Below are 10,041 nucleotides of genomic sequence, written 5' to 3'. Positions count from 1 at the left end.
TCCTTGTTTTTCCCCCTGGAAGGGTGGACAAGCCCGCACCTGGCTCTCCACCCTCCCCCATCTCCTGCCAACCAGGGAAACCCGTGAGGCGTTTCGCTGCCCCACCCTCTCTTATTCCTTGGTACACAAATTTATACCCCATGCGCTTTCTAGCATCAATCTCAATTCTGTAATATAATACACATTGCCCAGTTGCGATAGATGTACCCCATCATCCCGAAACAATTCTCTTTCTTGTTCTCTTATGTCCCCGTGTCTCAGCACTTTGACCCCTTGGGCCCAACAAAAAACCCTCATAGCTCTGTTCAATTTCTTCCGAGCCCGCTCTATGGCTCCGTGATTGATAGCCCCTCTCCAAACCCTTCTTGGCACAAATATCGTCCAGATCAAACATGTTCCACACAGTTTGTGTTTTAAAAGTTCCAGATCCCTCTGCATCATTTGAATCAACGTGAGTCCCGATAACTTCACCAGATCATTCTCCCCCAAATGTATCAATAATAAATCTGGACACCCCCAATGCGGCAAGTTACTCAGGATAAATGGGAGCAGGCTCCCCCACCTCATATCACTCTTGCCCCACCAGCGCACTTCATGGTTCCTGCTGGGCAGTCCCAATGATCTGCCGTACACTTGCTTCTCTGCGAATTTTGCCGCCCAATGTACAAACGAATGGCCGACCAACCATGTCGTCATCTTTCCCTTCTCTGGCCCAGCCACGCAACCTATAAAGAAAAAACATTGTAACAAAACTGCCTAGATATGCAAGAAAACCCCCCCTTCGCTCCCCTATTTGTCTTCTTCTGTCCATACCGTATTCATTCACGGCCTAACATATCTTTCACAGCACCTCGACTTCCATCTCCCTATGGCCCTGATCTTAGCCCAGTCCCAACCCAAATGTGCCGCCTCTGTTGCCGCGCCAATCCTAAAAGAGTGTGTGCCGTAATCACCTGCGCGCCGCCCTAACCTGCCAAGTGTCATTCTCATCACTTGTAACAGTTGGTAACTCGTTAGTTTCTTTCCTGACGCATGTATAAAAACACCTGTTTCACCTGCCCTTGGCCATCTGTCTTTGAAACTGACCCATTCCTCAAACGGGCAAGCTAAACCCACACCCCCTTTTTTCAACCATATCCATTTGCCTTTTCCCAATTGGTCAGTTTTTGACCGTCTTAACCATATCCCCAACCTATCTCTATGCACATGTACCTCTTTTCTCCTTACTCCGATTTCTTTTCCCACTCCCAACAACTCTGATACTCTAAAGGCGCCAAAAAACATCCACAACATACATAACCTAAACAAACTCACCTCATATTCATCCCTACAACAAACTGGTAACACTTGTAACATCTCTACCAGCATTTCGAAAGTAATGGGCTCCCTTGCTGGCTTGTCCCCCCTCGCTCTAACTTTGCTCCATCCCCTCAGCATTTTGCCCAATAAGTCATTACGCGCTGGATCATAGCCGAAAAACAGTTTGCCATAAAACGACACGCCAGCCAACTTCCCCCCAATGGTAGCTGGAGATAAACCCTCCCCGATCAAAAACCGCACAAAACGTCTAGTTCTGGCTTCCAGCATTGGCAAACTTTGTGCCCAGAAGTTGCCCCAAAAATGTTCAAAAGATAGAAATTCCAACCATGCCATCCTGTAATAACGCCGCGTAGATACCGCTAATGACATCTCCACCAGCCCCGTGATCATCATGCCCCCCATTCCCAGATGTCTGCCGGGACCACAGTCTTGTTCCGATCCGCTCCAGGAGCCAATTCGCGGAAACGCCGCCACTGTGAACGAGATAGTGAGTCTGCAATCTCGTTGTAAATCCCCGGTATGTGCGCAGCTTTAAAAATAACATTCAATGACAGGCATAAAAGCATGAACTGGCGCAACAAGCGCAACACTCTGAGGTCTCTTGCTCTCTGTCTATTGAACAATTCCACCACGGCCATATTGTCTATCTGAAAAATCACTGTCCTGTTTGCCAATTCTTGACCCCACACTGCCAGTGCAACTAGAAGGGGAAAAAACTCCAAGAACGCAATGCTTCTCCCTTGTTGCATCCAAATCCCATCCCAATACAAACCAAAACCTGACGCTCCTGCTGCGTCTGAAAAAATTTGTATTTGCCATACCGTGTCTGACTCTCCAAAGGACATAGGCACTCCATTAAAATGCCTCAGAAAGATCTCCCACACTCTAATGTCCTCACGTAGCGACAATGATACCCGTATCCTGTGGTGCGGAAGCACTGCACCTGACATGGAGAGTCCCAGACGCCTACAAAAAGTTCTGCCTCCCCTAACAACCCTACACGCAAAGTTAAGATAACCTAACAGCCTCTGAGCCGTCCTCAAATCCATCTTATGCAAACTGCGCACTTCCTCAAGGCAATCTAGCATTTCCCTCACTTTTGCCGCTGGCAACCTAGCGACCAAATTTTGTGTATCCAATTCGATGCCCAAAAAGGTTAGCATCTGCACTGGGCCTTCTGTTTTTTCTGGGGCCAAAGGCACACCTGCCTGCTGTGTCAAGTTTTGGAAAGCGCCCAGGGCCCGTCCACATACCCCAGATGCCACCGGCCCTACGAATAAAAAGTCGTCTAGATAATGTGTCACCCACCTATGGCCGCTCGCTCTTACGAATACCCATTGTAAAAAGGTGCTGAACATCTCAAACAGGGCACATGATATCGAGCAGCCCATGGGCAGCACCCTGTCCACGTATATTTTGCCATCCAGCTGCATGCCCAACAGGTCGAAATCTGCCGGGTGAATAGGGAGCAGTCTAAAAGCTGATTGAATGTCACATTTTGCTAATTCCGCCCTCCTGCCACATTTTAAAACCAACTTTATCGCATCGTCAACTGATGCATAGATTACTTTGGAGTCCTCCTGCGCAATAAAGTCGTTGATCGACGTCCCTTCCGGCCAAGACAAATGATGAATCAACCGGAATTCTCCTTGTGCTTTCTTGGGTACCACTCCCAAAGGAGAAATCATAAGAGTGTCACTTGGCCACTCAGAGAATGGGCCTGCTATTCTGCCTAACGCTACCTCTTTTGCCAATTTATCATGCACTATCTGCGGGCGATCTTTGGCTGACCGCAAATTGTCAGCCCATCTACGTTGTCGCGGGCCTTGGTAACCTACTCTAAAACCTTCTCTAAAACCCCACTCGAGTAAACGCGCCTTATCCCTGTCTGGGTATCTATGCAACCATGGTAACAAGAAATCCAGTCTAACTGGTGTAGGTCCCTTTTGGCGCAGGAGTGCCATGCCCCCCTCTCCCTCTAGCAGCCCTCCACTGTTCAGCTGGGCTGGACAATGAAAAACATTGGGTGACTGTATGACGGCCCCCGCACTTGGAGCAGTCATGCTTGAATCTGCATTGTGCCCTGGAACAGAAACCTTTGTTAAAGTTCCAACAGGCCCCTGCCGTTGCTCCTGTAGTCTTATTAGTATTGCCCGCCCCTCCCTGGGCGGGGCGAGCTTGAAAGGGTTTATACGTCACTGGCAGGCCACTCGCCGTGTGAGTAGATGCCGCTGTCTGTGCGGATGCCATCCATTGCATCCACAATTCGGGGTCCACGTCACCCCACGGTTTTTCCGGATTAATACTCACCCGGGCCCTGAATTCCTCATCATAACTGAGCCATGCGAAACCCCCAAAATGCATCTGTGCTTTTCTAATTATATCCATGTATTTAAATAGTGCAATGGCCCTGTCCGGGGATTTCTCGCAGTATATACTGGCGAATATCAAAAAGGCCGATGTCCAGTTATCCATTGTTATCGGCACCCGGGGTCTACGCGCTAACTCCCATTCCTCTTCCTTAGACCCTTCCTTTGCCTGTATGTCCCTGTGCAACAATTTAAAAACGTCCACGTATTCGTGTTTCCATATCTTGTTTTTTGTTTTTTCTGCTACGTGCGAACCTAGGGGCATGGCTAAACCCATGTAAGGTAGTCTCTTTCTGAGGCCTCTCCCTTCTTTTTCTTCTCCTGTCTTTTCTCCCGTATCCTCCTTCCCCGTTGTAGCCGTAGCACCCGTGGCTGTGCCTTCTCTGTCCTTGTTCTCGCCCGACTTCTGAGTGTCGCTATCAACTGCCTTCTCTAAAACTGACCCTTCACCTACCCCAATGGACCTTTTAGTGTTAGCCTCATTCAGTAAACCACTCCCTTCGCCCCACACTGACCACCAGTTCTTACCTCCAGTGGCGTCTGCCAGATTCCTTGGGATCCTTTTTAGGCCTCTGCCTCGCGGTGCAGCTTGTCTGCCGCCCACGGAGCTTTCCAGCGGAGCTGCCACCTGTAAAACAGACAACGAAGAGGTTGCGCCGCACTTGCGCCCTCGCCCGCCCCCTCTGGTAACCTTGTTCACCTCCCAATCACGTATTTCGCCATCCTCCCATTCCTCCCCCCCCTCCTCATAATCCAGTTCAAGTTCATCCTCTCCTTCCCACCGGCCTTTGTGCTGGCCGAAATCTCTAGTGTTGGCCGATGTACTCGTACTTGCTTCCCCCCCCGCATGGCGCGTGCCATCAGGACGGTGTCCGAGGTCCCTCGGTGTGGAGAAGGCCGCTACAGACCCCTCCAGAGCTTCGTGCCAACGCGTTTGGGCCGTATTGCCCCCAGTTGGCGTAAACCGTCTCCTGCCAACCTCTGTCGCCGGCCTTGATGCGCTTCTACCCCCATGACCGTCTGCGTCACCGGGTTTCACCGCGCCCGCTGACCCTTCGGCCGCTCGAGCCTCTTGACTCTGCTCTCCCCTTGCCTGAGGCACCCATACCCATGTACCCCCGCCTTGCCCCGATTGTTGTGGCCCAACCTGTCCCTTGGCCTCCCTGGGTTTAAGCGCTGTTTCGTTGCGGGCCTGTGCCTCGTCCCTGTCCTTGCAGATCTGTGCCCACCTGGCCTCCATTTCCGCCACTGCCTTCCGCTGTTCCCTTATTCTGGCCTCTAAATCCAATGTCTCTGCCGGGTCTCGGGACACCTGCGTGTGCGGGCTCCTGTCCCACTCGGTCCCAGCTCCCTGCGCTGCCTTGACTTTCCCCCCTTTTGCCTGGCGGGGCGCTGCCTTGGACCTACCCGGCCCGCCCCTATGCCTTCCGGCATACTTTCCTCTTTTCTTGACAGGCGCCCCGAAAAATCCAGAGCCAAAAGCGCCCCCCGTGGTATGACAGATCTAAAGGGGCAACATCACCACTGGGCCCTGCCATGGGTTGCTCTGTCTCCTTGCCATGACTGCCGTCTGCTGTCTCCTCCGCCTCGGGGCCCCCATGCCTACCGGGTCCGCGCCTGCCTGCGCGCTGGCTGTCGCTGCGTCCTGTGTAACCTGGGTGTCCCCCACAAACATCAACGGGCTCTGCGTCCTGGGGGGACCTTGCTGCGTGCTCGTGGCCTGTCCGGGGGCTATCGCTTCGTCATCACCATCCCCTTCAGAGTCCTGTGACTCGCACGCCGCAATTGCGGCCGCTACCCGCCCCGACGCTGCCCTGCTGGGGCGTGTCATCCCCACCCAGGCCTGCTCCAGAACCCCAGGTCTCAACAAATCTGCCCTGCCCGCCTCGCCTAGCACGCGTAGTGCTGCCCTTACCGCCTCCGCGTCGTGGCCGCTGGCCATGCTATAGCCTGTCCTCTTAAGTCTGTGGCTGTAAGTATATATATATATATATATATTATAATTTATTTTTATATATATATATATATATATATATATTTTTTTTTTGTGTGCCCAAAAATGTCTGGCCCCTACTGGGTGTGCCCTGGGCCGCCCTCTGCCTTCGGGGGGTTGTGCCTCTAAAAATGCCCAAAAGTGCCCGCCGAAACAAACAAGCTGGGCAAATTATTATTATTTTTTTTTTAATATTTTATCTGGGGCCTCCTAAATGGCCCCCCGGGGCCCCGCGCGTCACTGCTGTATACCTGCCCCGCCTATATGCTCCTGTGTCCTATTGCCGCCCCAATAAAACCCCCTGGGGGCCGCCTCCGACAGCGCGCGGCTCCGCGCTATGTAATTATGCCCAAAAGGGGTGGGGCCGCCTTCCCCGATCCCCCGCTGCTTTATTCTTGTGAACGGGGCCGCTCCCCCGCCAAAAACCGCCTGCACCTGCCCCCGTGCTCTGCCTCTGCTACGAGGCAACAAAAGAAAATCAATGGCCCCGCGGAGCGGGGCTCGTGCCTGTGCACGAGGGAAAAACCTCCCTAAAACTGACCTGGTGGCCGGAAAGGCCCGACCAGCAAAAAACCCCTTACCTCCTGACTAAACCTTCCTACCTAGCGTCGGCGCGGTAAAGAGGCCGACACCTACCTTCCCTCCCCCTTAAATAGCCTACCTAACAAACCCACCCCCACCTAGCTCTCTGCCAATGAGGCGCATTGCGCGCCACTTCCCGTCCCGAAACTGCCCGCGGAGAGAGACTAGACTGCGTCTCCTCCTCTCCGCGGGCCCCTCCATTGAGTGAAAGACAAACGCATGCGGCGCAGATTAGAATCAGAAGCAGAGGTGTTAATAGCATCTTAAGCACTCCCCCTCCTACACTACGTAGCCATGCACCTATCTTAGCAAAACCCTTTCCAGTGGAATGAATCAGTGACCCTATTCCTTCCAGGCACCCGTCTCTTCTCGATCATGTAATTCAGAGGTCACATTTGTGATATTAGTAATATAGCGATCAAGCTTGTCGTCTACTTTAGAAATGGATGCACAACATTCACGAGTATGGGTTACGCGGCAGACTCTGCCTTCTTTTCTTAAAGCTTGTCTACAGCAAGCCGATGCTGCAGGATCATGGCTTTCACAGCAAGCAGCTCCTTGTTAGTCACTGTTAAAGCACCGGAAGAGTTGGCATCTAGGGGATCTACTAGCGGAAGGATTCCTAATCCTGACGTCATTCAGAGCTACTCCCATCGAGGGGATCAGCGCTCCAAATATATCACCTAATATCTGTCCAATGCCTCTTTTATTTGCTGTCAGGTGTCTTTCTGGGTCATTTGTATGGTAAGTCTTAGGAAACACTCAGGCCACGTAACAACTACCTCCCTAACTGTGCGGCAGCTGACGTCAGCTGGTTTGTATTTAATACGAACACCGAGTTCAGCAAAGGTTCGATCTACAACTAACGTATTATGATCCCACTCACTCCATCCAGCATCTTCAACAGTCTCATTTCCTTCTTGTCTGTGAACTAAGCAAACATTCCTCTCTTTTCCAAGTCTAAACTCAGTCTCGGATGATCATTCTGCGTTCCTTCTGGCTCCTCCTTCACACTCCCTCTCACCTCCTTCCCCTTCCTTGCCTTTTCTTCTTCACTCCGTATCCTGACATTTAATTCATCGACAGAATGTGCTCTTCCTCGCTATTTCTGCATCGCAGGTTTTCACTAGGAAGGTTAGTGGGGGCAGCATTCGTTAGAGGGGCGAAGAATTTCATCATATACTCACGCTTCTTTAGTATATTATACGGTTTCAGAAACCGACGGGATGTCTAGTTTTCTATTGTCAGCATCAGTATCTTACGGTACATTTTGAAAAGTACATGGGTGACCAGAACAATACAGCTTCATGGAAGTTTGGTTAAAAAACACATTCACAACACAGAGCACGAAAATGCATAAGTTAAAGGTAAGTGATACTATGCCGAGCTGTGGGCAGTTGATACTGGAAGCTAGGAACACACAAAACAATTAGTAACATTCATGATCTTAATATATTCCGACAACATTTCATAGTACACATCATAGCTGAACCTGTTTTTGGAATGTGGACACGGGAAAGCTTGCTCTCATGAGCACTGGGTTAGCATCAGTACTGGTGTAATTATCGCGCATGTGCAATGCATCTCCCTCCAGCTACCACCATTATTATGAAAATGTTGCAGGGATCCTGCACCATCATTCCCTGCATCAGGTAAAGCAGGTACTGCCAAGAAAATAAACCTCCTATCCTCTGCTCTAGCATCACTGCCCTCTCTCCAGCCGCTGCAGTGAAATGTGCAGTGTCGCTGCTTGGTCTTATCCTCTGCTTTCCCATCACTCCCCTCTCTCCAGTCACTACAGTGAAATGTGCTGTGTCACTGCTTGGTCTTATCCTCTGCTCTAGCATCACTACCCTCTCTCCAGTCACTACAGGGAAATCTGCTGTGTCACTGCTTGGTTCCCATCCTCTGCTCTGGCATTACTACCCTCTCTCCAGCTGCTACAGTGAAATGTCCTTTGTCACTGCTTGTTCCCGTCCCCTGATCTAGCATCACTACCCTCTCCCCAGCCGCTACAGTGAAATGTGCTTTGTCACTGCTCGGTCCTATCCTCTGCTCCAGCATCACTGCCCTCTCTCCAGCTGCTACAGTGAAATGTGCTGTGTCACTCCTCAGTCCTATCCTCTGCTCAGCATCTGCACCAGTGACACTCACCTTCAGGAAGCCATACTTGTCCGGACACGCAATGGTACTTGAAATACACGTCAAGCTGGTCCTGCTCAGCAAGGTCTGTGTGGGTGTAAGCTGTGCACAGCTCAGTAGGGGGCTGTGTGAATGGACAATTCACAGCTCAGTGGGTCTATGTGGGTGGGAAGTGCACAGCTCAGTAGAGACTCTGGGTGTGAGCAGTGCACAGCTCAGCAAAGTCTGTGTGGGTTAGCAGTGCACATCTAAGCGAGGTCTATGTCAGTGTGAGCAGTACACGTCAGTGGAGGCTGTGTGAGTGGGCAATGCACAGCTCAGTGGGTCTAAATGGCTCGGCAATGCACATTAAGAGGGTTCTGTGGGTAGACAGTGCGCAGATCAGTAGAGAGTTGTGTTAATGGTCAGCGACAGCTCAGTGGGTCTATGTGGGTGGGCAGTACACAGCTCAGCAGAAGGCTTTGAGTGGGCAGTGCACAGTTCAGAAGAGAGTTATGTGGGTGGGCAGTGCACAGCTTAGTGGGTCTGTCTGGGTGGACAGTGCCCAGCTCAGCAATGTCTGTGTGGTTGTGAGCAGTGTGTAGCTCAGAGGAGGGTTGTATTGGTCTGAGCAGTGCACATCTCAGTGGGATCTGTGCAGGTTGGCAGTGCACAGCTGAGAAAGTTCTGTGTTGGTGTGAGCAATGCACAGCTCAGTAGAGGGGTGTGTGTGTGTGTGTGTGTGTGTGTGTGTGTGTGTGTGTGTGTGTGTGTGTGTGTGTGTGTGTGTGTGTGTGTGTGTGTGTGTGTGTGTGTGTGTGTGTGTGTGTGTGTGTGTGTGTGTGTGTGTGTGTGTGTGTGTGAGCAGTGCATATATAATTGGGGTTTGCGAGGGTGGGCAGAGCACAGTTCAGCAAGGTCTGTGTGAATAGTCAGCAAGGTTCAGAAAGGTTCTGTGTGAAAGGGCAGTGCACTTGACCCTAGTGAACATTACAGCCATACCAATTCCCAATGGGTTTGTTTGGGCCAAAGTATTATTATTCGATATATATGGGCCTACTGAGGTTATTCAAATACCATATGTCTTTAATCTTTTAATGACAGATGTGATCACACCCAGAGTAGTTTCTGATGATTGGGATGTGAAAACTGTTGATGCCATGATATCTGATCTAAAGTATTATACAGTACTTGAAAATGAAGATGTGTACCAGTTTGAAGGAAATTATGGTGATATGTTCTGTTATAATTATTATGGGCATTATTACATTCACAGAGAAAGTACTCCAAAGACTATTTTTAAATATACACAATGGGAACACTGCCCGACTCCACCAGTAGGCAGTTCTAAAACGTATACTGAGAAATTTGCATATTTTTCTGGGCACAATGTCCAGAATGCTGAGTCATAATATTTTAAATTGCCAGAAATAGAAAGTCAACATGTTTTATTGATACAAAATTGATTTACTCTGATTCCTTTGTTTCCCGATTGACTATAGAAGGCTATGAGTACTGGTTGAAGTCAATTGACTTAAAAAGTGTGTGGGGAACCAAAAATTGGCAAATAAGAGGAAGAGAAGCTTTATTTAGAGCATGTATGATTACTGTTCAAATGATATTTTTAAACAAAACAGTACAACAAACAAGCTGTTT

Source organism: Pleurodeles waltl, unplaced genomic scaffold (genome assembly GCF_031143425.1).
Source record: "Pleurodeles waltl isolate 20211129_DDA unplaced genomic scaffold, aPleWal1.hap1.20221129 scaffold_59, whole genome shotgun sequence".
Lineage (NCBI taxonomy): Eukaryota > Metazoa > Chordata > Amphibia > Caudata > Salamandridae > Pleurodeles > Pleurodeles waltl.
This window is presented reverse-complemented; position numbering follows the sequence as displayed.